At 49.4% G+C, this 23,340-nt stretch overlaps 14 non-coding genes across 14 annotated transcripts; all 14 read left to right on the forward strand.

The window, feature by feature from the left end:
• The first annotated feature begins 977 nt into the window (after positions 1–977).
• Positions 978–1,058, forward strand: LOC135227405 (small nucleolar RNA SNORD115). Its single transcript, XR_010317571.1, has one exon. It is a non-coding gene; the product is annotated as a small nucleolar RNA SNORD115 (small nucleolar RNA).
• A 1,618-nt stretch (positions 1,059–2,676) lies between these two features.
• LOC135227556 (small nucleolar RNA SNORD115) lies at positions 2,677–2,754 on the forward strand. Its single transcript, XR_010317719.1, has one exon. It is a non-coding gene; the product is annotated as a small nucleolar RNA SNORD115 (small nucleolar RNA).
• Positions 2,755–4,372: 1,618 nt separating this feature from the next.
• On the forward strand, positions 4,373–4,453 carry LOC135227406 (small nucleolar RNA SNORD115). The gene has a single exon (XR_010317572.1). It is a non-coding gene; the product is annotated as a small nucleolar RNA SNORD115 (small nucleolar RNA).
• A 1,618-nt stretch (positions 4,454–6,071) lies between these two features.
• LOC135227557 (small nucleolar RNA SNORD115) lies at positions 6,072–6,149 on the forward strand. Its single transcript, XR_010317720.1, has one exon. It is a non-coding gene; the product is annotated as a small nucleolar RNA SNORD115 (small nucleolar RNA).
• Positions 6,150–7,767: 1,618 nt separating this feature from the next.
• LOC135227407 (small nucleolar RNA SNORD115) lies at positions 7,768–7,848 on the forward strand. Its single transcript, XR_010317573.1, has one exon. It is a non-coding gene; the product is annotated as a small nucleolar RNA SNORD115 (small nucleolar RNA).
• A 1,618-nt stretch (positions 7,849–9,466) lies between these two features.
• Positions 9,467–9,544, forward strand: LOC135227564 (small nucleolar RNA SNORD115). Its single transcript, XR_010317727.1, has one exon. It is a non-coding gene; the product is annotated as a small nucleolar RNA SNORD115 (small nucleolar RNA).
• A 1,618-nt stretch (positions 9,545–11,162) lies between these two features.
• LOC135227418 (small nucleolar RNA SNORD115) lies at positions 11,163–11,243 on the forward strand. Its single transcript, XR_010317583.1, has one exon. It is a non-coding gene; the product is annotated as a small nucleolar RNA SNORD115 (small nucleolar RNA).
• A 1,618-nt stretch (positions 11,244–12,861) lies between these two features.
• LOC135227558 (small nucleolar RNA SNORD115) lies at positions 12,862–12,939 on the forward strand. Its single transcript, XR_010317721.1, has one exon. It is a non-coding gene; the product is annotated as a small nucleolar RNA SNORD115 (small nucleolar RNA).
• A 1,618-nt stretch (positions 12,940–14,557) lies between these two features.
• On the forward strand, positions 14,558–14,638 carry LOC135227408 (small nucleolar RNA SNORD115). The gene has a single exon (XR_010317574.1). It is a non-coding gene; the product is annotated as a small nucleolar RNA SNORD115 (small nucleolar RNA).
• A 1,618-nt stretch (positions 14,639–16,256) lies between these two features.
• On the forward strand, positions 16,257–16,334 carry LOC135227559 (small nucleolar RNA SNORD115). The gene has a single exon (XR_010317722.1). It is a non-coding gene; the product is annotated as a small nucleolar RNA SNORD115 (small nucleolar RNA).
• Positions 16,335–17,952: 1,618 nt separating this feature from the next.
• Positions 17,953–18,033, forward strand: LOC135227409 (small nucleolar RNA SNORD115). Its single transcript, XR_010317575.1, has one exon. It is a non-coding gene; the product is annotated as a small nucleolar RNA SNORD115 (small nucleolar RNA).
• Positions 18,034–19,651: 1,618 nt separating this feature from the next.
• On the forward strand, positions 19,652–19,729 carry LOC135227560 (small nucleolar RNA SNORD115). The gene has a single exon (XR_010317723.1). It is a non-coding gene; the product is annotated as a small nucleolar RNA SNORD115 (small nucleolar RNA).
• A 1,616-nt stretch (positions 19,730–21,345) lies between these two features.
• On the forward strand, positions 21,346–21,426 carry LOC135227411 (small nucleolar RNA SNORD115). The gene has a single exon (XR_010317576.1). It is a non-coding gene; the product is annotated as a small nucleolar RNA SNORD115 (small nucleolar RNA).
• Positions 21,427–23,044: 1,618 nt separating this feature from the next.
• On the forward strand, positions 23,045–23,122 carry LOC135227561 (small nucleolar RNA SNORD115). The gene has a single exon (XR_010317724.1). It is a non-coding gene; the product is annotated as a small nucleolar RNA SNORD115 (small nucleolar RNA).
• The last annotated feature ends 218 nt before the right edge of the window (positions 23,123–23,340 follow it).

Consider the following 23,340-nt stretch of genomic DNA (forward strand, 5'->3'; position numbering starts at 1 on the left):
GCTCCAGCTTTCAAGTAAAGGTAGCTGCACAGATAACTGCATAGAAAATCTAAAGTCAGGGTCGATGCCAGGTGTGAAGGGGACACGAGGGTCAGGAGCACTTTCAGGTTGATGCCACAGGAGGTCATGTTTCCCTGGAGCTCTAGACAGTGAAAGCAGGCGTAAGTGCTGCCTTGCACATGTGCAGAGATCAGTGTTCCTACAGAGTTCGTTGGAATCCTGTAGAGGTTCCATAAGACTCCTGCTCTCTTTGTGCCAAGGAATCCTCTGATGGTTGATAAACAGGAGGAGATGTGTTCCCTGTGTTCCCATTCTTTGGGAATGAGGTGGCCTGGACTGTGTCTCTCCATGGCACAAGGGTGAAATCAAACTCTGGAAATGCCTAGTTGAATTTGGGGCCAAATTCTTGGTGAAAGCCCTCTTCCGAGTGTCCCACAGCTCATTTGAAGATCCCCAGTTTTGGGAACCCTTGGATGTCATTTCCTGGAAGTGCTCGTGCACGGATCCGTGCCTGTGGACACAGATTCGGCTTCCTCGTAGACATTAGCCGGGGCTGATCAAATGAATAGCCTGTTCTTGGCTGGGACTTCCTGAGTACTTTTCTCCATTCGGAGTCCTCTATGCCTTGTCTTGATCTGGCACGCGTCTGCCTTTCTGTCAAGGGTCAGCAGTCTCACTAATGGGCGAGAAGTGTGAGTCTTGATTTCGTCCCTCTTTTGGGCTATATGTGGAAAAAGCATAGCTGTTAGGCAATGAATGTCTCTCGTCTGATGTCTGACTCACTTCTTTGCCCTTCCTCAAAGGATGGCAAGGTCGAAGCCTGTTTTCCTGCTTTCATGAGGGTCAAGCTACTCCCCGGGACACCGGAAGAGGATGTGCGAACCTTCTCATCCTGCGTGATTGCGGGCTGGATGGACGATATCGGTGGTGAGGAACTTGAAGACTCAGGTGATTTCTCCCGGGGATTGAGATGTCTCGGGTCAACGAAGACACCTCAACTTGTCTCGAAGAGAGATGATGACATAAAAATCATGCTCAATAGGATCCCGCTGAGGCCCAGAGAGAAACTCCTTTTCCCTAACGTTAATGATCTGCTTTAGAGGGGACCCCCGTTTGGATCCCTTTTTCCTCCACCAAGTGATCAAAAACTCCTCCGTGACCGATTCTGGTCATGCTGATTCCTTGGCTCTTTTCGTCTTTTTCTGTCATTTCGAAAGACCTGCTTTCAGAAGATTCACCACCGAAAGAACTCAAGGTGAGTGAATGACGGCGGTTTTCCCTTGTCTCTGGTGACACTTAGACAAGTGAAAATGGAGCCCAAGAGGCAGTCGGGTTTTGTGGAAAAGCTGAGACGTGTCCCCTGCTTTGAGCTTGACCTGACCGATTGACCAAGTGGCGGTGATATGCACGGGTGGATAGTTAGGAAGCACAGGAACCTAGAAGAATTTCCACTTGAGTAATTTTTGCTAGTCCGGTTCCCAGTCGGGTATGTCTACGGAAGTTTGAGAATATTTTCAACTCTCAACTCTTTACGGGATGGGAGTGTGTAGCAGCTCTACTGGAGAAACCAGAGAGACTTGCCCTAGTTGAAAGCCTGTGTCAGTTGCGACTGGACTCTTAGGATCTCCAGGGCCTCTTTCCCAGACATCTTGGTATTGGATGAAGACTGGAGTAGCCTGACACCTCGCTGTAGCATTCAAGAAAAGGCAGCAGCACCACTATCTGAGTCAAAAAGCTAATGCCAGGCTCAATACCATTCGGTACGTGGGTCGCGAGCGTCATGACTAGTTTCAGGTTCATACCACAGGAGGTCAGGATCTGCTGACAGTCTAATCAGGCAATGCAGGCATAACTGCTGCCTTCCACATGTGGAAAGATCATTTTCTTGACAGATCTTTGGAATCTTGTAGAGATTCCATAGAACTCCTTTTCCGTGTGCCCCACGGGATCCTCTGATGCTTGATATACGGGAGGAGATGTGTTCCCTCTCTGGGGATTATTGGGGCCTGAGGTAGATTCGATTGTGTCTCTCCATGGCTCAGTGGTGAAATGAAAGCGTTGAAGGACTGTGGCAATTTTAACAAGTGTTGGCAGAATTCTTGGAAAGCTATTCTTTTCCAAATGTCCTCCAGCTGATTTGAAGATCCCCCGGTGCTGGGGACTCTTGGGTGCCATTTCCCGGGAGTCCGCACACATTGGACAGTGCCCGTGGACGCATAGTTGGCTGCCTTCAACACATCAGTCAGGCTTAAGCAATGGCAAAGGCTCCTTTTGCCTGGGTCCTCCTGTAAATTTCTGCTACATCCAGAGACCTCTCTGCCTTCTTCTGAATATTGCATGATTCTCTCCTTCTGTCATGGGTCAGCAGACTCCCCAGTGGGTTGCAAATGGCTGTCTTGATTTTGTCCATGTGTTCGCGAATGTCTGGCTGAAAGCCTAGCCTTAGGGAAGTGAGTTTCTCTTCTGGGATCTCTGTCTTACTGATTTCCCCTTTTCAAAGGGTTAGTGAGGTCGATGTCTCTTGTGCCGCTTTCATGGGGGTCAAGCCAACTGCCCGGGAAACTGGAAGATGATGTGTGAACGCTCTCATCCACTGTCCTTCCTGGGTGGAAGGAAGACATTTGTGGTAAGCATCTTCAGGTCTCAGGGGATTTTTCCTGGGGAGTGATATGGCTGGGGTCAATGATGACATAATCTGTCTGGAAGAGAGATGATGACCTAAAAATCATGCTCAGAGAGGTTATGCTGAGGCCCTGTGGGAAAGTCCTTTGGCCCAGCCTTCCAGATCTTCTTTAGAGCGGACTCCCATTTTGATTTCTTTCACCTGCACCAAGTAATCCAAAAGACCTGGGTGGCCGATTTTGGTCAGGCTGATTCCTTGGCTCTTTTCCTCTTTTTGTGTCCTTTAGCAAAACCTGCCTCCGAGGAGTTCACCGTTGCGAGGACAAAAGGTGAGGGATTTCCCGTGATTTGCCCTGGCCCCATCTGACACTTAGGCAAGTGAGGATACACCGCAAAAGGCAGTAGGGTTTGCTGACAAGGCTGAGGCATGTCCCCTGGTGTTTGCTTGACCTTGCCTGGTTGACTAAGTGGCGGTGATGTGCGTGGGTGGATACTTCGGAATCAGAGAATGCTGAAACATGTGCGCTGGAGTCGTCTGCGATAGCCTGGGTCCAAGTCCGATAGGGCCTACCGAAATGGGAGAAACGGCCAACTAGAACAATGTATTTTCCCAAGATATTTAGGAGATGTGAATGGCCCAGAGCTCTACAGGAGACTGGTCAACTTGCTGTAATTGAAAGCGTGTGTCAGTTGCGGCTGGACTCGCAGGATTTGCGGGGCGCTTTTCCCGTGAATCTTGAAATTGGATGAGCGACTCAGTAGTCTGATAGCTGGCTCCAGCTTTCAAGTAAAGGTAGCTGCACAGATAACTGCATAGAAAATCTAAAGTCAGGGTCGATGCCAGGTGTGAAGGGGACACGAGGGTCAGGAGCACTTTCAGGTTGATGCCACAGGAGGTCATGTTTCCCTGGAGCTCTAGACAGTGAAAGCAGGCGTAAGTGCTGCCTTGCACATGTGCAGAGATCAGTGTTCCTACAGAGTTCGTTGGAATCCTGTAGAGGTTCCATAAGACTCCTGCTCTCTTTGTGCCAAGGAATCCTCTGATGGTTGATAAACAGGAGGAGATGTGTTCCCTGTGTTCCCATTCTTTGGGAATGAGGTGGCCTGGACTGTGTCTCTCCATGGCACAAGGGTGAAATCAAACTCTGGAAATGCCTAGTTGAATTTGGGGCCAAATTCTTGGTGAAAGCCCTCTTCCGAGTGTCCCACAGCTCATTTGAAGATCCCCAGTTTTGGGAACCCTTGGATGTCATTTCCTGGAAGTGCTCGTGCACGGATCCGTGCCTGTGGACACAGATTCGGCTTCCTCGTAGACATTAGCCGGGGCTGATCAAATGAATAGCCTGTTCTTGGCTGGGACTGCCTGAGTACTTTTCTCCATTCGGAGTCCTCTATGCCTTGTCTTGATCTGGCACGCGTCTGCCTTTCTGTCAAGGGTCAGCAGTCTCACTAATGGGCGAGAAGTGTGTGTCTTGATTTCGTCCCTCTTTTGGGCTATATGTGGAAAAAGCATAGCTGTTAGGCAATGAATGTCTCTCGTCTGATGTCTGACTTACTTCTTTGCCCTTCCTCAAAGGATTGCAAGGTCGAAGCCTGTTTTCCTGCTTTCATGAGGGTCAAGCTACTCCCCGGGAAACCGGAAGAGGATGTGCGAACCTTCTCATCCTGCGTGATTGCGGGCTGGATGGACGATATCGGTGGTGAGGAACTTGAAGACTCAGGTGATTTCTCCCGGGGATTGAGATGTCTCGGGTCAACGAAGACACCTCAACTTGTCTCGAAGAGAGATGATGACATAAAAATCATGCTCAATAGGATCCCGCTGAGGCCCAGAGAGAAACTCCTTTTCCCTAACGTTAATGATCTGCTTTAGAGGGGACCCCCGTTTGGATCCCTTTTTCCTCCACCAAGTGATCAAAAACTCCTCCCTGACCGATTCTGGTCATGCTGATTCCTTGGCTCTTTTCGTCTTTTTCTGTCATTTCGAAAGACCTGCTTTCAGAAGATTCACCACCGAAAGAACTCAAGGTGAGTGAATGACGGCGGTTTTCCCTTGTCTCTGGTGACACTTAGACAAGTGAAAATGGAGCCCAAGAGGCAGTCGGGTTTTGTGGAAAAGCTGAGACGTGTCCCCTGCTTTGAGCTTGACCTGACCGATTGACCAAGTGGCGGTGATATGCACGGGTGGATAGTTAGGAAGCACAGGAACCTAGAAGAATTTCCACTTGAGTAATTTTTGCTAGTCCGGTTCCCAGTCGGGTATGTCTACGGAAGTTTGAGAATATTTTCAACTCTCAACTCTTTACGGGATGGGAGTGTGTAGCAGCTCTACTGGAGAAACCAGAGAGACTTGCCCTAGTTGAAAGCCTGTGTCAGTTGCGACTGGACTCTTAGGATCTCCAGGGCCTCTTTCCCAGACATCTTGGTATTGGATGAAGACTGGAGTAGCCTGACACCTCGCTGTAGCATTCAAGAAAAGGCAGCAGCACCACTATCTGAGTCAAAAAGCTAATGCCAGGCTCAATACCATTCGGTACGTGGGTCGCGAGCGTCATGACTAGTTTCAGGTTCATACCACAGGAGGTCAGGATCTGCTGACAGTCTAATCAGGCAATGCAGGCATAACTGCTGCCTTCCACATGTGGAAAGATCATTTTCTTGACAGATCTTTGGAATCTTGTAGAGATTCCATAGAACTCCTTTTCCGTGTGCCCCACGGGATCCTCTGATGCTTGATATACGGGAGGAGATGTGTTCCCTCTCTGGGGATTATTGGGGCCTGAGGTAGATTCGATTGTGTCTCTCCATGGCTCAGTGGTGAAATGAAAGCGTTGAAGGACTGTGGCAATTTTAACAAGTGTTGGCAGAATTCTTGGAAAGCTATTCTTTTCCAAATGTCCTCCAGCTGATTTGAAGATCCCCCGGTGCTGGGGACTCTTGGGTGCCATTTCCCGGGAGTCCGCACACATTGGACAGTGCCCGTGGACGCATAGTTGGCTGCCTTCAACACATCAGTCAGGCTTAAGCAATGGCAAAGGCTCCTTTTGCCTGGGTCCTCCTGTAAATTTCTGCTACATCCAGAGACCTCTCTGCCTTCTTCTGAATATTGCATGATTCTCTCCTTCTGTCATGGGTCAGCAGACTCCCCAGTGGGTTGCAAATGGCTGTCTTGATTTTGTCCATGTGTTCGCGAATGTCTGGCTGAAAGCCTAGCCTTAGGGAAGTGAGTTTCTCTTCTGGGATCTCTGTCTTACTGATTTCCCCTTTTCAAAGGGTTAGTGAGGTCGATGTCTCTTGTGCCACTTTCATGGGGGTCAAGCCAACTGCCCGGGAAACTGGAAGATGATGTGTGAACGCTCTCATCCACTGTCCTTCCTGGGTGGAAGGAAGACATTTGTGGTAAGCATCTTCAGGTCTCAGGGGATTTTTCCTGGGGAGTGATATGGCTGGGGTCAATGATGACATAATCTGTCTGGAAGAGAGATGATGACCTAAAAATCATGCTCAGAGAGGTTATGCTGAGGCCCTGTGGGAAAGTCCTTTGGCCCAGCCTTCCAGATCTTCTTTAGAGCGGACTCCCATTTTGATTTCTTTCACCTGCACCAAGTAATCCAAAAGACCTGGGTGGCCGATTTTGGTCAGGCTGATTCCTTGGCTCTTTTCCTCTTTTTGTGTCCTTTAGCACAACCTGCCTCCGAGGAGTTCACCGTTGCGAGGACAAAAGGTGAGGGATTTCCCGTGATTTGCCCTGGCCCCATCTGACACTTAGGCAAGTGAGGATACACCGCAAAAGGCAGTAGGGTTTGCTGACAAGGGTGAGGCATGTCCCCTGGTGTTTGCTTGACCTTGCCTGGTTGACTAAGTGGCGGTGATGTGCGTGGGTGGATACTTAGGAATCAGAGAATGCTGAAACATGTGAGCTGGAGTCGTCTGCGATAGCCTGGGTCCAAGTCCGATAGGGCCTACCGAAATGGGAGAAACGGCCAACTAGAACAATGTATTTTCCCAAGATATTTAGGAGATGTGAATGGCCCAGAGCTCTACAGGAGACTGGTCAACTTGCTGTAATTGAAAGCGTGTGTCAGTTGCGGCTGGACTCGCAGGATTTGCGGGGCGCTTTTCCCGTGAATCTTGAAATTGGATGAGCGACTCAGTAGTCTGATAGCTGGCTCCAGCTTTCAAGTAAAGGTAGCTGCACAGATAACTGCATAGAAAATCTAAAGTCAGGGTCGATGCCAGGTGTGAAGGGGACACGAGGGTCAGGAGCACTTTCAGGTTGATGCCACAGGAGGTCATGTTTCCCTGGAGCTCTAGACAGTGAAAGCAGGCGTAAGTGCTGCCTTGCACATGTGCAGAGATCAGTGTTCCTACAGAGTTCGTTGGAATCCTGTAGAGGTTCCATAAGACTCCTGCTCTCTTTGTGCCAAGGAATCCTCTGATGGTTGATAAACAGGAGGAGATGTGTTCCCTGTGTTCCCATTCTTTGGGAATGAGGTGGCCTGGACTGTGTCTCTCCATGGCACAAGGGTGAAATCAAACTCTGGAAATGCCTAGTTGAATTTGGGGCCAAATTCTTGGTGAAAGCCCTCTTCCGAGTGTCCCACAGCTCATTTGAAGATCCCCAGTTTTGGGAACCCTTGGATGTCATTTCCTGGAAGTGCTCGTGCACGGATCCGTGCCTGTGGACACAGATTCGGCTTCCTCGTAGACATTAGCCGGGGCTGATCAAATGAATAGCCTGTTCTTGGCTGGGACTGCCTGAGTACTTTTCTCCATTCGGAGTCCTCTATGCCTTGTCTTGATCTGGCACGCGTCTGCCTTTCTGTCAAGGGTCAGCAGTCTCACTAATGGGCGAGAAGTGTGTGTCTTGATTTCGTCCCTCTTTTGGGCTATATGTGGAAAAAGCATAGCTGTTAGGCAATGAATGTCTCTCGTCTGATGTCTGACTCACTTCTTTGCCCTTCCTCAAAGGATTGCAAGGTCGAAGCCTGTTTTCCTGCTTTCATGAGGGTCAAGCTACTCCCCGGGAAACCGGAAGAGGATGTGCGAACCTTCTCATCCTGCGTGATTGCGGGCTGGATGGACGATATCGGTGGTGAGGAACTTGAAGACTCAGGTGATTTCTCCCGGGGATTGAGATGTCTCGGGTCAACGAAGACACCTCAACTTGTCTCGAAGAGAGATGATGACATAAAAATCATGCTCAATAGGATCCCGCTGAGGCCCAGAGAGAAACTCCTTTTCCCTAACGTTAATGATCTGCTTTAGAGGGGACCCCCGTTTGGATCCCTTTTTCCTCCACCAAGTGATCAAAAACTCCTCCCTGACCGATTCTGGTCATGCTGATTCCTTGGCTCTTTTCGTCTTTTTCTGTCATTTCGAAAGACCTGCTTTCAGGAGATTCACCACCGAAAGAACTCAAGGTGAGTGAATGACGGCGGTTTTCCCTTGTCTCTGGTGACACTTAGACAAGTGAAAATGGAGCCCAAGAGGCAGTCGGGTTTTGTGGAAAAGCTGAGACGTGTCCCCTGCTTTGAGCTTGACCTGACCGATTGACCAAGTGGCGGTGATATGCACGGGTGGATAGTTAGGAAGCACAGGAACCTAGAAGAATTTCCACTTGAGTAATTTTTGCTAGTCCGGTTCCCAGTCGGGTATGTCTACGGAAGTTTGAGAATATTTTCAACTCTCAACTCTTTACGGGATGGGAGTGTGTAGCAGCTCTACTGGAGAAACCAGAGAGACTTGCCCTAGTTGAAAGCCTGTGTCAGTTGCGACTGGACTCTTAGGATCTCCAGGGCCTCTTTCCCAGACATCTTGGTATTGGATGAAGACTGGAGTAGCCTGACACCTCGCTGTAGCATTCAAGAAAAGGCAGCAGCACCACTATCTGAGTCAAAAAGCTAATGCCAGGCTCAATACCATTCGGTACGTGGGTCGCGAGCGTCATGACTAGTTTCAGGTTCATACCACAGGAGGTCAGGATCTGCTGACAGTCTAATCAGGCAATGCAGGCATAACTGCTGCCTTCCACATGTGGAAAGATCATTTTCTTGACAGATCTTTGGAATCTTGTAGAGATTCCATAGAACTCCTTTTCCGTGTGCCCCACGGGATCCTCTGATGCTTGATATACGGGAGGAGATGTGTTCCCTCTCTGGGGATTATTGGGGCCTGAGGTAGATTCGATTGTGTCTCTCCATGGCTCAGTGGTGAAATGAAAGCGTTGAAGGACTGTGGCAATTTTAACAAGTGTTGGCAGAATTCTTGGAAAGCTATTCTTTTCCAAATGTCCTCCAGCTGACTTGAAGATCCCCCGGTGCTGGGGACTCTTGGGTGCCATTTCCCGGGAGTCCGCACACATTGGACAGTGCCCGTGGACGCATAGTTGGCTGCCTTCAACACATCAGTCAGGCTTAAGCAATGGCAAAGGCTCCTTTTGCCTGGGTCCTCCTGTAAATTTCTGCTACATCCAGAGACCTCTCTGCCTTCTTCTGAATATTGCATGATTCTCTCCTTCTGTCATGGGTCAGCAGACTCCCCAGTGGGTTGCAAATGGCTGTCTTGATTTTGTCCATGTGTTCGCGAATGTCTGGCTGAAAGCCTAGCCTTAGGGAAGTGAGTTTCTCTTCTGGGATCTCTGTCTTACTGATTTCCCCTTTTCAAAGGGTTAGTGAGGTCGATGTCTCTTGTGCCGCTTTCATGGGGGTCAAGCCAACTGCCCGGGAAACTGGAAGATGATGTGTGAACGCTCTCATCCACTGTCCTTCCTGGGTGGAAGGAAGACATTTGTGGTAAGCATCTTCAGGTCTCAGGGGATTTTTCCTGGGGAGTGATATGGCTGGGGTCAATGATGACATAGTCTGTCTGGAAGAGAGATGATGACCTAAAAATCATGCTCAGAGAGGTTATGCTGAGGCCCTGTGGGAAAGTCCTTTGGCCCAGCCTTCCAGATCTTCTTTAGAGCGGACTCCCATTTTGATTTCTTTCACCTGCACCAAGTAATCCAAAAGACCTGGGTGGCCGATTTTGGTCAGGCTGATTCCTTGGCTCTTTTCCTCTTTTTGTGTCCTTTAGCACAACCTGCCTCCGAGGAGTTCACCGTTGCGAGGACAAAAGGTGAGGGATTTCCCGTGATTTGCCCTGGCCCCATCTGACACTTAGGCAAGTGAGGATACACCGCAAAAGGCAGTAGGGTTTGCTGACAAGGGTGAGGCATGTCCCCTGGTGTTTGCTTGACCTTGCCTGGTTGACTAAGTGGCGGTGATGTGCGTGGGTGGATACTTAGGAATCAGAGAATGCTGAAACATGTGAGCTGGAGTCGTCTGCGATAGCCTGGGTCCAAGTCCGATAGGGCCTACCGAAATGGGAGAAACGGCCAACTAGAACAATGTATTTTCCCAAGATATTTAGGAGATGTGAATGGCCCAGAGCTCTACAGGAGACTGGTCAACTTGCTGTAATTGAAAGCGTGTGTCAGTTGCGGCTGGACTCGCAGGATTTGCGGGGCGCTTTTCCCGTGAATCTTGAAATTGGATGAGCGACTCAGTAGTCTGATAGCTGGCTCCAGCTTTCAAGTAAAGGTAGCTGCACAGATAACTGCATAGAAAATCTAAAGTCAGGGTCGATGCCAGGTGTGAAGGGGACACGAGGGTCAGGAGCACTTTCAGGTTGATGCCACAGGAGGTCATGTTTCCCTGGAGCTCTAGACAGTGAAAGCAGGCGTAAGTGCTGCCTTGCACATGTGCAGAGATCAGTGTTCCTACAGAGTTCGTTGGAATCCTGTAGAGGTTCCATAAGACTCCTGCTCTCTTTGTGCCAAGGAATCCTCTGATGGTTGATAAACAGGAGGAGATGTGTTCCCTGTGTTCCCATTCTTTGGGAATGAGGTGGCCTGGACTGTGTCTCTCCATGGCACAAGGGTGAAATCAAACTCTGGAAATGCCTAGTTGAATTTGGGGCCAAATTCTTGGTGAAAGCCCTCTTCCGAGTGTCCCACAGCTCATTTGAAGATCCCCAGTTTTGGGAACCCTTGGATGTCATTTCCTGGAAGTGCTCGTGCACGGATCCGTGCCTGTGGACACAGATTCGGCTTCCTCGTAGACATTAGCCGGGGCTGATCAAATGAATAGCCTGTTCTTGGCTGGGACTGCCTGAGTACTTTTCTCCATTCGGAGTCCTCTATGCCTTGTCTTGATCTGGCACGCGTCTGCCTTTCTGTCAAGGGTCAGCAGTCTCACTAATGGGCGAGAAGTGTGTGTCTTGATTTCGTCCCTCTTTTGGGCTATATGTGGAAAAAGCATAGCTGTTAGGCAATGAATGTCTCTCGTCTGATGTCTGACTCACTTCTTTGCCCTTCCTCAAAGGATTGCAAGGTCGAAGCCTGTTTTCCTGCTTTCATGAGGGTCAAGCTACTCCCCGGGAAACCGGAAGAGGATGTGCGAACCTTCTCATCCTGCGTGATTGCGGGCTGGATGGACGATATCGGTGGTGAGGAACTTGAAGACTCAGGTGATTTCTCCCGGGGATTGAGATGTCTCGGGTCAACGAAGACACCTCAACTTGTCTCAAAGAGAGATGATGACATAAAAATCATGCTCAATAGGATCCCGCTGAGGCCCAGAGAGAAACTCCTTTTCCCTAACGTTAATGATCTGCTTTAGAGGGGACCCCCGTTTGGATCCCTTTTTCCTCCACCAAGTGATCAAAAACTCCTCCCTGACCGATTCTGGTCATGCTGATTCCTTGGCTCTTTTCGTCTTTTTCTGTCATTTCGAAAGACCTGCTTTCAGGAGATTCACCACCGAAAGAACTCAAGGTGAGTGAATGACGGCGGTTTTCCCTTGTCTCTGGTGACACTTAGACAAGTGAAAATGGAGCCCAAGAGGCAGTCGGGTTTTGTGGAAAAGCTGAGACGTGTCCCCTGCTTTGAGCTTGACCTGACCGATTGACCAAGTGGCGGTGATATGCACGGGTGGATAGTTAGGAAGCACAGGAACCTAGAAGAATTTCCACTTGAGTAATTTTTGCTAGTCCGGTTCCCAGTCGGGTATGTCTACGGAAGTTTGAGAATATTTTCAACTCTCAACTCTTTACGGGATGGGAGTGTGTAGCAGCTCTACTGGAGAAACCAGAGAGACTTGCCCTAGTTGAAAGCCTGTGTCAGTTGCGACTGGACTCTTAGGATCTCCAGGGCCTCTTTCCCAGACATCTTGGTATTGGATGAAGACTGGAGTAGCCTGACACCTCGCTGTAGCATTCAAGAAAAGGCAGCAGCACCACTATCTGAGTCAAAAAGCTAATGCCAGGCTCAATACCATTCGGTACGTGGGTCGCGAGCGTCATGACTAGTTTCAGGTTCATACCACAGGAGGTCAGGATCTGCTGACAGTCTAATCAGGCAATGCAGGCATAACTGCTGCCTTCCACATGTGGAAAGATCATTTTCTTGACAGATCTTTGGAATCTTGTAGAGATTCCATAGAACTCCTTTTCCGTGTGCCCCACGGGATCCTCTGATGCTTGATATACGGGAGGAGATGTGTTCCCTCTCTGGGGATTATTGGGGCCTGAGGTAGATTCGATTGTGTCTCTCCATGGCTCAGTGGTGAAATGAAAGCGTTGAAGGACTGTGGCAATTTTAACAAGTGTTGGCAGAATTCTTGGAAAGCTATTCTTTTCCAAATGTCCTCCAGCTGACTTGAAGATCCCCCGGTGCTGGGGACTCTTGGGTGCCATTTCCCGGGAGTCCGCACACATTGGACAGTGCCCGTGGACGCATAGTTGGCTGCCTTCAACACATCAGTCAGGCTTAAGCAATGGCAAAGGCTCCTTTTGCCTGGGTCCTCCTGTAAATTTCTGCTACATCCAGAGACCTCTCTGCCTTCTTCTGAATATTGCATGATTCTCTCCTTCTGTCATGGGTCAGCAGACTCCCCAGTGGGTTGCAAATGGCTGTCTTGATTTTGTCCATGTGTTCGCGAATGTCTGGCTGAAAGCCTAGCCTTAGGGAAGTGAGTTTCTCTTCTGGGATCTCTGTCTTACTGATTTCCCCTTTTCAAAGGGTTAGTGAGGTCGATGTCTCTTGTGCCGCTTTCATGGGGGTCAAGGCAACTGCCCGGGAAACTGGAAGATGATGTGTGAACGCTCTCATCCACTGTCCTTCCTGGGTGGAAGGAAGACATTTGTGGTAAGCATCTTCAGGTCTCAGGGGATTTTTCCTGGGGAGTGATATGGCTGGGGTCAATGATGACATAATCTGTCTGGAAGAGAGATGATGACCTAAAAATCATGCTCAGAGAGGTTATGCTGAGGCCCTGTGGGAAAGTCCTTTGGCCCAGCCTTCCAGATCTTCTTTAGAGCGGACTCCCATTTTGATTTCTTTCACCTGCACCAAGTAATCCAAAAGACCTGGGTGGCCGATTTTGGTCAGGCTGATTCCTTGGCTCTTTTCCTCTTTTTGTGTCCTTTAGCAAAACCTGCCTCCGAGGAGTTCATCGTTGCGAGGACAAAAGGTGAGGGATTTCCCGTGATTTGCCCTGGCCCCATCTGACACTTAGGCAAGTGAGGATACACCGCAAAAGGCAGTAGGGTTTGCTGACAAGGCTGAGGCATGTCCCCTGGTGTTTGCTTGACCTTGCCTGGTTGACTAAGTGGCGGTGATGTGCGTGGGTGGATACTTAGGAATCAGAGAATGCTGAAACATGTGCGCTGGAGTCGTCTGCGATAGCCTGGGTCCAAGTCCGATAGGGCCTACCGAAATGGGAGAAACGGCCAACTAGAACAATGTATTTTCCCAAGATATTTAGGAGATGTGAATGGCCCAGAGCTCTACAGGAGACTGGTCAACTTGCTGTAATTGAAAGCGTGTGTCAGTTGCGGCTGGACTCGCAGGATTTGCGGGGCGCTTTTCCCGTGAATCTTGAAATTGGATGAGCGACTCAGTAGTCTGATAGCTGGCTCCAGCTTTCAAGTAAAGGTAGCTGCACAGATAACTGCATAGAAAATCTAAAGTCAGGGTCGATGCCAGGTGTGAAGGGGACACGAGGGTCAGGAGCACTTTCAGGTTGATGCCACAGGAGGTCATGTTTCCCTGGAGCTCTAGACAGTGAAAGCAGGCGTAAGTGCTGCCTTGCACATGTGCAGAGATCAGTGTTCCTACAGAGTTCGTTGGAATCCTGTAGAGGTTCCATAAGACTCCTGCTCTCTTTGTGCCAAGGAATCCTCTGATGGTTGATAAACAGGAGGAGATGTGTTCCCTGTGTTCCCATTCTTTGGGAATGAGGTGGCCTGGACTGTGTCTCTCCATGGCACAAGGGTGAAATCAAACTCTGGAAATGCCTAGTTGAATTTGGGGCCAAATTCTTGGTGAAAGCCCTCTTCCGAGTGTCCCACAGCTCATTTGAAGATCCCCAGTTTTGGGAACCCTTGGATGTCATTTCCTGGAAGTGCTCGTGCACGGATCCGTGCCTGTGGACACAGATTCGGCTTCCTCGTAGACATTAGCCGGGGCTGATCAAATGAATAGCCTGTTCTTGGCTGGGACTGCCTGAGTACTTTTCTCCATTCGGAGTCCTCTATGCCTTGTCTTGATCTGGCACTCGTCTGCCTTTCTGTCAAGGGTCAGCAGTCTCACTAATGGGCGAGAAGTGTGTGTCTTGATTTCGTCCCTCTTTTGGGCTATATGTGGAAAAAGCATAGCTGTTAGGCAATGAATGTCTCTCGTCTGATGTCTGACTTACTTCTTTGCCCTTCCTCAAAGGATTGCAAGGTCGAAGCCTGTTTTCCTGCTTTCATGAGGGTCAAGCTACTCCCCGGGAAACCGGAAGAGGATGTGCGAACCTTCTCATCCTGCGTGATTGCGGGCTGGATGGACGATATCGGTGGTGAGGAACTTGAGGACTCAGGTGATTTCTCCCGGGGATTGAGATGTCTCGGGTCAACGAAGACACCTCAACTTGTCTCGAAGAGAGATGATGACATAAAAATCATGCTCAATAGGATCCCGCTGAGGCCCAGAGAGAAACTCCTTTTCCCTAACGTTAATGATCTGCTTTAGAGGGGACCCCCGTTTGGATCCCTTTTTCCTCCACCAAGTGATCAAAAACTCCTCCCTGACCGATTCTGGTCATGCTGATTCCTTGGCTCTTTTCGTCTTTTTCTGTCATTTCGAAAGACCTGCTTTCAGGAGATTCACCACCGAAAGAACTCAAGGTGAGTGAATGACGGCGGTTTTCCCTTGTCTCTGGTGACACTTAGACAAGTGAAAATGGAGCCCAAGAGGCAGTCGGGTTTTGTGGAAAAGCTGAGACGTGTCCCCTGCTTTGAGCTTGACCTGACCGATTGACCAAGTGGCGGTGATATGCACGGGTGGATAGTTAGGAAGCACAGGAACCTAGAAGAATTTCCACTTGAGTAATTTTTGCTAGTCCGGTTCCCAGTCGGGTATGTCTACGGAAGTTTGAGAATATTTTCAACTCTCAACTCTTTACGGGATGGGAGTGTGTAGCAGCTCTACTGGAGAAACCAGAGAGACTTGCCCTAGTTGAAAGCCTGTGTCAGTTGCGACTGGACTCTTAGGATCTCCAGGGCCTCTTTCCCAGACATCTTGGTATTGGATGAAGACTGGAGTAGCCTGACACCTCGCTGTAGCATTCAAGAAAAGGCAGCAGCACCACTATCTGAGTCAAAAAGCTAATGCCAGGCTCAATACCATTCGGTACGTGGGTCGCGAGCGTCATGACTAGTTTCAGGTTCATACCACAGGAGGTCAGGATCTGCTGACAGTCTAATCAGGCAATGCAGGCATAACTGCTGCCTTCCACATGTGGAAAGATCATTTTCTTGACAGATCTTTGGAATCTTGTAGAGATTCCATAGAACTCCTTTTCCGTGTGCCCCACGGGATCCTCTGATGCTTGATATACGGGAGGAGATGTGTTCCCTCTCTGGGGATTATTGGGGCCTGAGGTAGATTCGATTGTGTCTCTCCATGGCTCAGTGGTGAAATGAAAGCGTTGAAGGACTGTGGCAATTTTAACAAGTGTTGGCAGAATTCTTGGAAAGCTATTCTTTTCCAAATGTCCTCCAGCTGATTTGAAGATCCCCCGGTGCTGGGGACTCTTGGGTGCCATTTCCCGGGAGTCCGCACACATTGGACAGTGCCCGTGGACGCATAGTTGGCTGCCTTCAACACATCAGTCAGGCTTAAGCAATGGCAAAGGCTCCTTTTGCCTGGGTCCTCCTGTAAATTTCTGCTACATCCAGAGACCTCTCTGCCTTCTTCTGAATATTGCATGATTCTCTCCTTCTGTCATGGGTCAGCAGACTCCCCAGTGGGTTGCAAATGGCTGTCTTGATTTTGTCCATGTGTTCGCGAATGTCTGGCTGAAAGCCTAGCCTTAGGGAAGTGAGTTTCTCTTCTGGGATCTCTGTCTTACTGATTTCCCCTTTTCAAAGGGTTAGTGAGGTCGATGTCTCTTGTGCCGCTTTCATGGGGGTCAAGGCAACTGCCCGGGAAACTGGAAGATGATGTGTGAACGCTCTCATCCACTGTCCTTCCTGGGTGGAAGGAAGACATTTGTGGTAAGCATCTTCAGGTCTCAGGGGATTTTTCCTGGGGAGTGATATGGCTGGGGTCAATGATGACATAATCTGTCTGGAAGAGAGATGATGACCTAAAAATCATGCTCAGAGAGGTTATGCTGAGGCCCTGTGGGAAAGTCCTTTGGCCCAGCCTTCCAGATCTTCTTTAGAGCGGACTCCCATTTTGATTTCTTTCACCTGCACCAAGTAATCCAAAAGACCTGGGTGGCCGATTTTGGTCAGGCTGATTCCTTGGCTCTTTTCCTCTTTTTGTGTCCTTTAGCACAACCTGCCTCCGAGGAGTTCACCGTTGCGAGGACAAAAGGTGAGGGATTTCCCGTGATTTGCCCTGGCCCCATCTGACACTTAGGCAAGTGAGGATACACCGCAAAAGGCAGTAGGGTTTGCTGACAAGGCTGAGGCATGTCCCCTGGTGTTTGCTTGACCTTGCCTGGTTGACTAAGTGGCGGTGATGTGCGTGGGTGGATACTTCGGAATCAGAGAATGCTGAAACATGTGCGCTGGAGTCGTCTGCGATAGCCTGGGTCCAAGTCCGATAGGGCCTACCGAAATGGGAGAAACGGCCAACTAGAACAATGTATTTTCCCAAGATATTTAGGAGATGTGAATGGCCCAGAGCTCTACAGGAGACTGGTCAACTTGCTGTAATTGAAAGCGTGTGTCAGTTGCGGCTGGACTCGCAGGATTTGCGGGGCGCTTTTCCCGTGAATCTTGAAATTGGATGAGCGACTCAGTAGTCTGATAGCTGGCTCCAGCTTTCAAGTAAAGGTAGCTGCACAGATAACTGCATAGAAAATCTAAAGTCAGGGTCGATGCCAGGTGTGAAGGGGACACGAGGGTCAGGAGCACTTTCAGGTTGATGCCACAGGAGGTCATGTTTCCCTGGAGCTCTAGACAGTGAAAGCAGGCGTAAGTGCTGCCTTGCACATGTGCAGAGATCAGTGTTCCTACAGAGTTCGTTGGAATCCTGTAGAGGTTCCATAAGACTCCTGCTCTCTTTGTGCCAAGGAATCCTCTGATGGTTGATAAACAGGAGGAGATGTGTTCCCTGTGTTCCCATTCTTTGGGAATGAGGTGGCCTGGACTGTGTCTCTCCATGGCACAAGGGTGAAATCAAACTCTGGAAATGCCTAGTTGAATTTGGGGCCAAATTCTTGGTGAAAGCCCTCTTCCGAGTGTCCCACAGCTCATTTGAAGATCCCCAGTTTTGGGAACCCTTGGATGTCATTTCCTGGAAGTGCTCGTGCACGGATCCGTGCCTGTGGACCCAGATTCGGCTTCCTCGTAGACATTAGCCGGGGCTGATCAAATGAATAGCCTGTTCTTGGCTGGGACTTCCTGAGTACGTTTCTCCATTCGGAGTCCTCTATGCCTTGTCTTGATCTGGCACGCGTCTGCCTTTCTGTCAAGGGTCAGCAGTCTCACTAATGGGCGAGAAGTGTGTGTCTTGATTTCGTCCCTCTTTTGGGCTATATGTGGAAAAAGCATAGCTGTTAGGCAATGAATGTCTCTCGTCTGATGTCTGACTTACTTCTTTGCCCTTCCTCAAAGGATTGCAAGGTCGAAGCCTGTTTTCCTGCTTTCATGAGGGTCAAGCTACTCCCCGGGAAACCGGAAGAGGATGTGCGAACCTTCTCATCCTGCGTGATTGCGGGCTGGATGGACGATATCGGTGGTGAGGAACTTGAAGACTCAGGTGATTTCTCCCGGGGATTGAGATGTCTCGGGTCAACGAAGACACCTCAACTTGTCTCGAAGAGAGATGATGACATAAAAATCATGCTCAATAGGATCCCGCTGAGGCCCAGAGAGAAACTCCTTTTCCCTAACGTTAATGATCTGCTTTAGAGGGGACCCCCGTTTGGATCCCTTTTTCCTCCACCAAGTGATCAAAAACTCCTCCCTGACCGATTTTGGTCATGCTGATTCCTTGGCTCTTTTCGTCTTTTTCTGTCATTTCGAAAGACCTGCTTTCAGGAGATTCACCACCGAAAGAACTCAAGGTGAGTGAATGACGGCGGTTTTCCCTTGTCTCTGGTGACACTTAGACAAGTGAAAATGGAGCCCAAGAGGCAGTCGGGTTTTGTGGAAAAGCTGAGACGTGTCCCCTGCTTTGAGCTTGACCTGACCGATTGACCAAGTGGCGGTGATATGCACGGGTGGATAGTTAGGAAGCACAGGAACCTAGAAGAATTTCCACTTGAGTAATTTTTGCTAGTCCGGTTCCCAGTCGGGTATGTCTACGGAAGTTTGAGAATATTTTCAACTCTCAACTCTTTACGGGATGGGAGTGTGTAGCAGCTCTACTGGAGAAACCAGAGAGACTTGCCCTAGTTGAAAGCCTGTGTCAGTTGCGACTGGACTCTTAGGATCTCCAGGGCCTCTTTCCCAGACATCTTGGTATTGGATGAAGACTGGAGTAGCCTGACACCTCGCTGTAGCATTCAAGAAAAGGCAGCAGCACCACTATCTGAGTCAAAAAGCTAATGCCAGGCTCAATACCATTCGGTACGTGGGTCGTGAGCGTCATGACTAGTTTCAGGTTCATACCACAGGAGGTCAGGATCTGCTGACAGTCTAATCAGGCAATGCAGGCATAACTGCTGCCTTCCACATGTGGAAAGATCATTTTCTTGACAGATCTTTGGAATCTTGTAGAGATTCCATAGAACTCCTTTTCCGTGTGCCCCACGGGATCCTCTGATGCTTGATATACGGGAGGAGATGTGTTCCCTCTCTGGGGATTATTGGGGCCTGAGGTAGATTCGATTGTGTCTCTCCATGGCTCAGTGGTGAAATGAAAGCGTTGAAGGACTGTGGCAATTTTAACAAGTGTTGGCAGAATTCTTGGAAAGCTATTCTTTTCCAAATGTCCTCCAGCTGATTTGAAGATCCCCCGGTGCTGGGGACTCTTGGGTGCCATTTCCCGGGAGTCCGCACACATTGGACAGTGCCCGTGGACGCATAGTTGGCTGCCTTCAACACATCAGTCAGGCTTAAGCAATGGCAAAGGCTCCTTTTGCCTGGGTCCTCCTGTAAATTTCTGCTACATCCAGAGACCTCTCTGCCTTCTTCTGAATATTGCATGATTCTCTCCTTCTGTCATGGGTCAGCAGACTCCCCAGTGGGTTGCAAATGGCTGTCTTGATTTTGTCCATGTGTTCGCGAATGTCTGGCTGAAAGCCTAGCCTTAGGGAAGTGAGTTTCTCTTCTGGGATCTCTGTCTTACTGATTTCCCCTTTTCAAAGGGTTAGTGAGGTCGATGTCTCTTGTGCCGCTTTCATGGGGGTCAAGCCAACTGCCCGGGAAACTGGAAGATGATGTGTGAACGCTCTCATCCACTGTCCTTCCTGGGTGGAAGGAAGACATTTGTGGTAAGCATCTTCAGGTCTCAGGGGATTTTTCCTGGGGAGTGATATGGCTGGGGTCAATGATGACATAATCTGTCTGGAAGAGAGATGATGACCTAAAAATCATGCTCAGAGAGGTTATGCTGAGGCCCTGTGGGAAAGTCCTTTGGCCCAGCCTTCCAGATCTTCTTTAGAGCGGACTCCCATTTTGATTTCTTTCACCTGCACCAAGTAATCCAAAAGACCTGGGTGGCCGATTTTGGTCAGGCTGATTCCTTGGCTCTTTTCCTCTTTTTGTGTCCTTTAGCAAAACCTGCCTCCGAGGAGTTCACCGTTGCGAGGACAAAAGGTGAGGGATTTCCCGTGATTTGCCCTGGCCCCATCTGACACTTAGGCAAGTGAGGATACACCGCAAAAGGCAGTAGGGTTTGCTGACAAGGCTGAGGCATGTCCCCTGGGGTTTGCTTGACCTTGCCTGGTTGACTAAGTGGCGGTGATGTGCGTGGGTGGATACTTCGGAATCAGAGAATGCTGAAACATGTGCGCTGGAGTCGTCTGCGATAGCCTGGGTCCAAGTCCGATAGGGCCTACCGAAATGGGAGAAACGGCCAACTAGAACAATGTATTTTCCCAAGATATTTAGGAGATGTGAATGGCCCAGAGCTCTACAGGAGACTGGTCAACTTGCTGTAATTCAAAGCGTGTGTCAGTTGCGGCTGGACTCGCAGGATTTGCGGGGCGCTTTTCCCGTGAATCTTGAAATTGGATGAGCGACTCAGTAGTCTGATAGCTGGCTCCAGCTTTCAAGTAAAGGTAGCTGCACAGATAACTGCATAGAAAATCTAAAGTCAGGGTCGATGCCAGGTGTGAAGGGGACACGAGGGTCAGGAGCACTTTCAGGTTGATGCCACAGGAGGTCATGTTTCCCTGGAGCTCTAGACAGTGAAAGCAGGCGTAAGTGCTGCCTTGCACATGTGCAGAGATCAGTGTTCCTACAGAGTTCGTTGGAATCCTGTAGAGGTTCCATAAGACTCCTGCTCTCTTTGTGCCAAGGAATCCTCTGATGGTTGATAAACAGGAGGAGATGTGTTCCCTGTGTTCCCATTCTTTGGGAATGAGGTGGCCTGGACTGTGTCTCTCCATGGCACAAGGGTGAAATCAAACTCTGGAAATGCCTAGTTGAATTTGGGGCCAAATTCTTGGTGAAAGCCCTCTTCCGAGTGTCCCACAGCTCATTTGAAGATCCCCAGTTTTGGGAACCCTTGGATGTCATTTCCTGGAAGTGCTCGTGCACGGATCCGTGCCTGTGGACCCAGATTCGGCTTCCTCGTAGACATTAGCCGGGGCTGATCAAATGAATAGCCTGTTCTTGGCTGGGACTTCCTGAGTACGTTTCTCCATTCGGAGTCCTCTATGCCTTGTCTTGATCTGGCACGCGTCTGCCTTTCTGTCAAGGGTCAGCAGTCTCACTAATGGGCGAGAAGTGTGTGTCTTGATTTCGTCCCTCTTGGGCTATATGTGGAAAAAGCATAGCTGTTAGGCAATGAATGTCTCTCGTCTGATGTCTGACTTACTTCTTTGCCCTTCCTCAAAGGATTGCAAGGTCGAAGCCTGTTTTCCTGCTTTCATGAGGGTCAAGCTACTCCCCGGGAAACCGGAAGAGGATGTGCGAACCTTCTCATCCTGCGTGATTGCGGGCTGGATGGACGATATCGGTGGTGAGGAACTTGAAGACTCAGGTGATTTCTCCCGGGGATTGAGATGTCTCGGGTCAACGAAGACACCTCAACTTGTCTCGAAGAGAGATGATGACATAAAAATCATGCTCAATAGGATCCCGCTGAGGCCCAGAGAGAAACTCCTTTTCCCTAACGTTAATGATCTGCTTTAGAGGGGACCCCCGTTTGGATCCCTTTTTCCTCCACCAAGTGATCAAAAACTCCTCCCTGACCGATTTTGGTCATGCTGATTCCTTGGCTCTTTTCGTCTTTTTCTGTCATTTCGAAAGACCTGCTTTCAGGAGATTCACCACCGAAAGAACTCAAGGTGAGTGAATGACGGCGGTTTTCCCTTGTCTCTGGTGACACTTAGACAAGTGAAAATGGAGCCCAAGAGGCAGTCGGGTTTTGTGGAAAAGCTGAGACGTGTCCCCTGCTTTGAGCTTGACCTGACCGATTGACCAAGTGGCGGTGATATGCACGGGTGGATAGTTAGGAAGCACAGGAACCTAGAAGAATTTCCACTTGAGTAATTTTTGCTAGTCCGGTTCCCAGTCGGGTATGTCTACGGAAGTTTGAGAATATTTTCAACTCTCAACTCTTTACGGGATGGGAGTGTGTAGCAGCTCTACTGGAGAAACCAGAGAGACTTGCCCTAGTTGAAAGCCTGTGTCAGTTGCGACTGGACTCTTAGGATCTCCAGGGCCTCTTTCCCAGACATCTTGGTATTGGATGAAGACTGGAGTAGCCTGACACCTCGCTGTAGCATTCAAGAAAAGGCAGCAGCACCACTATCTGAGTCAAAAAGCTAATGCCAGGCTCAATACCATTCGGTACGTGGGTCGCGAGCGTCATGACTAGTTTCAGGTTCATACCACAGGAGGTCAGGATCTGCTGACAGTCTAATCAGGCAATGCAGGCATAACTGCTGCCTTCCACATGTGGAAAGATCATTTTCTTGACAGATCTTTGGAATCTTGTAGAGATTCCATAGAACTCCTTTTCCGTGTGCCCCACGGGATCCTCTGATGCTTGATATACGGGAGGAGATGTGTTCCCTCTCTGGGGATTATTGGGGCCTGAGGTAGATTCGATTGTGTCTCTCCATGGCTCAGTGGTGAAATGAAAGCGTTGAAGGACTGTGGCAATTTTAACAAGTGTTGGCAGAATTCTTGGAAAGCTATTCTTTTCCAAATGTCCTCCAGCTGATTTGAAGATCCCCCGGTGCTGGGGACTCTTGGGTGCCATTTCCCGGGAGTCCGCACACATTGGACAGTGCCCGTGGACGCATAGTTGGCTGCCTTCAACACATCAGTCAGGCTTAAGCAATGGCAAAGGCTCCTTTTGCCTGGGTCCTCCTGTAAATTTCTGCTACATCCAGAGACCTCTCTGCCTTCTTCTGAATATTGCATGATTCTCTCCTTCTGTCATGGGTCAGCAGACTCCCCAGTGGGTTGCAAATGGCTGTCTTGATTTTGTCCATGTGTTCGCGAATGTCTGGCTGAAAGCCTAGCCTTAGGGAAGTGAGTTTCTCTTCTGGGATCTCTGTCTTACTGATTTCCCCTTTTCAAAGGGTTAGTGAGGTCGATGTCTCTTGTGCCGCTTTCATGGGGGTCAAGCCAACTGCCCGGGAAACTGGAAGATGATGTGTGAACGCTCTCATCCACTGTCCTTCCTGGGTGGAAGGAAGACATTTGTGGTAAGCATCTTCAGGTCTCAGGGGATTTTTCCTGGGGAGTGATATGGCTGGGGTCAATGATGACATAATCTGTCTGGAAGAGAGATGATGACCTAAAAATCATGCTCAGAGAGGTTATGCTGAGGCCCTGTGGGAAAGTCCTTTGGCCCAGCCTTCCAGATCTTCTTTAGAGCGGACTCCCATTTTGATTTCTTTCACCTGCACCAAGTAATCCAAAAGACCTGGGTGGCCGATTTTGGTCAGGCTGATTCCTTGGCTCTTTTCCTCTTTTTGTGTCCTTTAGCAAAACCTGCCTCCGAGGAGTTCACCGTTGCGAGGACAAAAGGTGAGGGATTTCCCGTGATTT

Source organism: Loxodonta africana, chromosome 13, assembly GCF_030014295.1.
Source record: "Loxodonta africana isolate mLoxAfr1 chromosome 13, mLoxAfr1.hap2, whole genome shotgun sequence".
NCBI classification, from domain to species: Eukaryota; Metazoa; Chordata; class Mammalia; order Proboscidea; family Elephantidae; genus Loxodonta; species Loxodonta africana.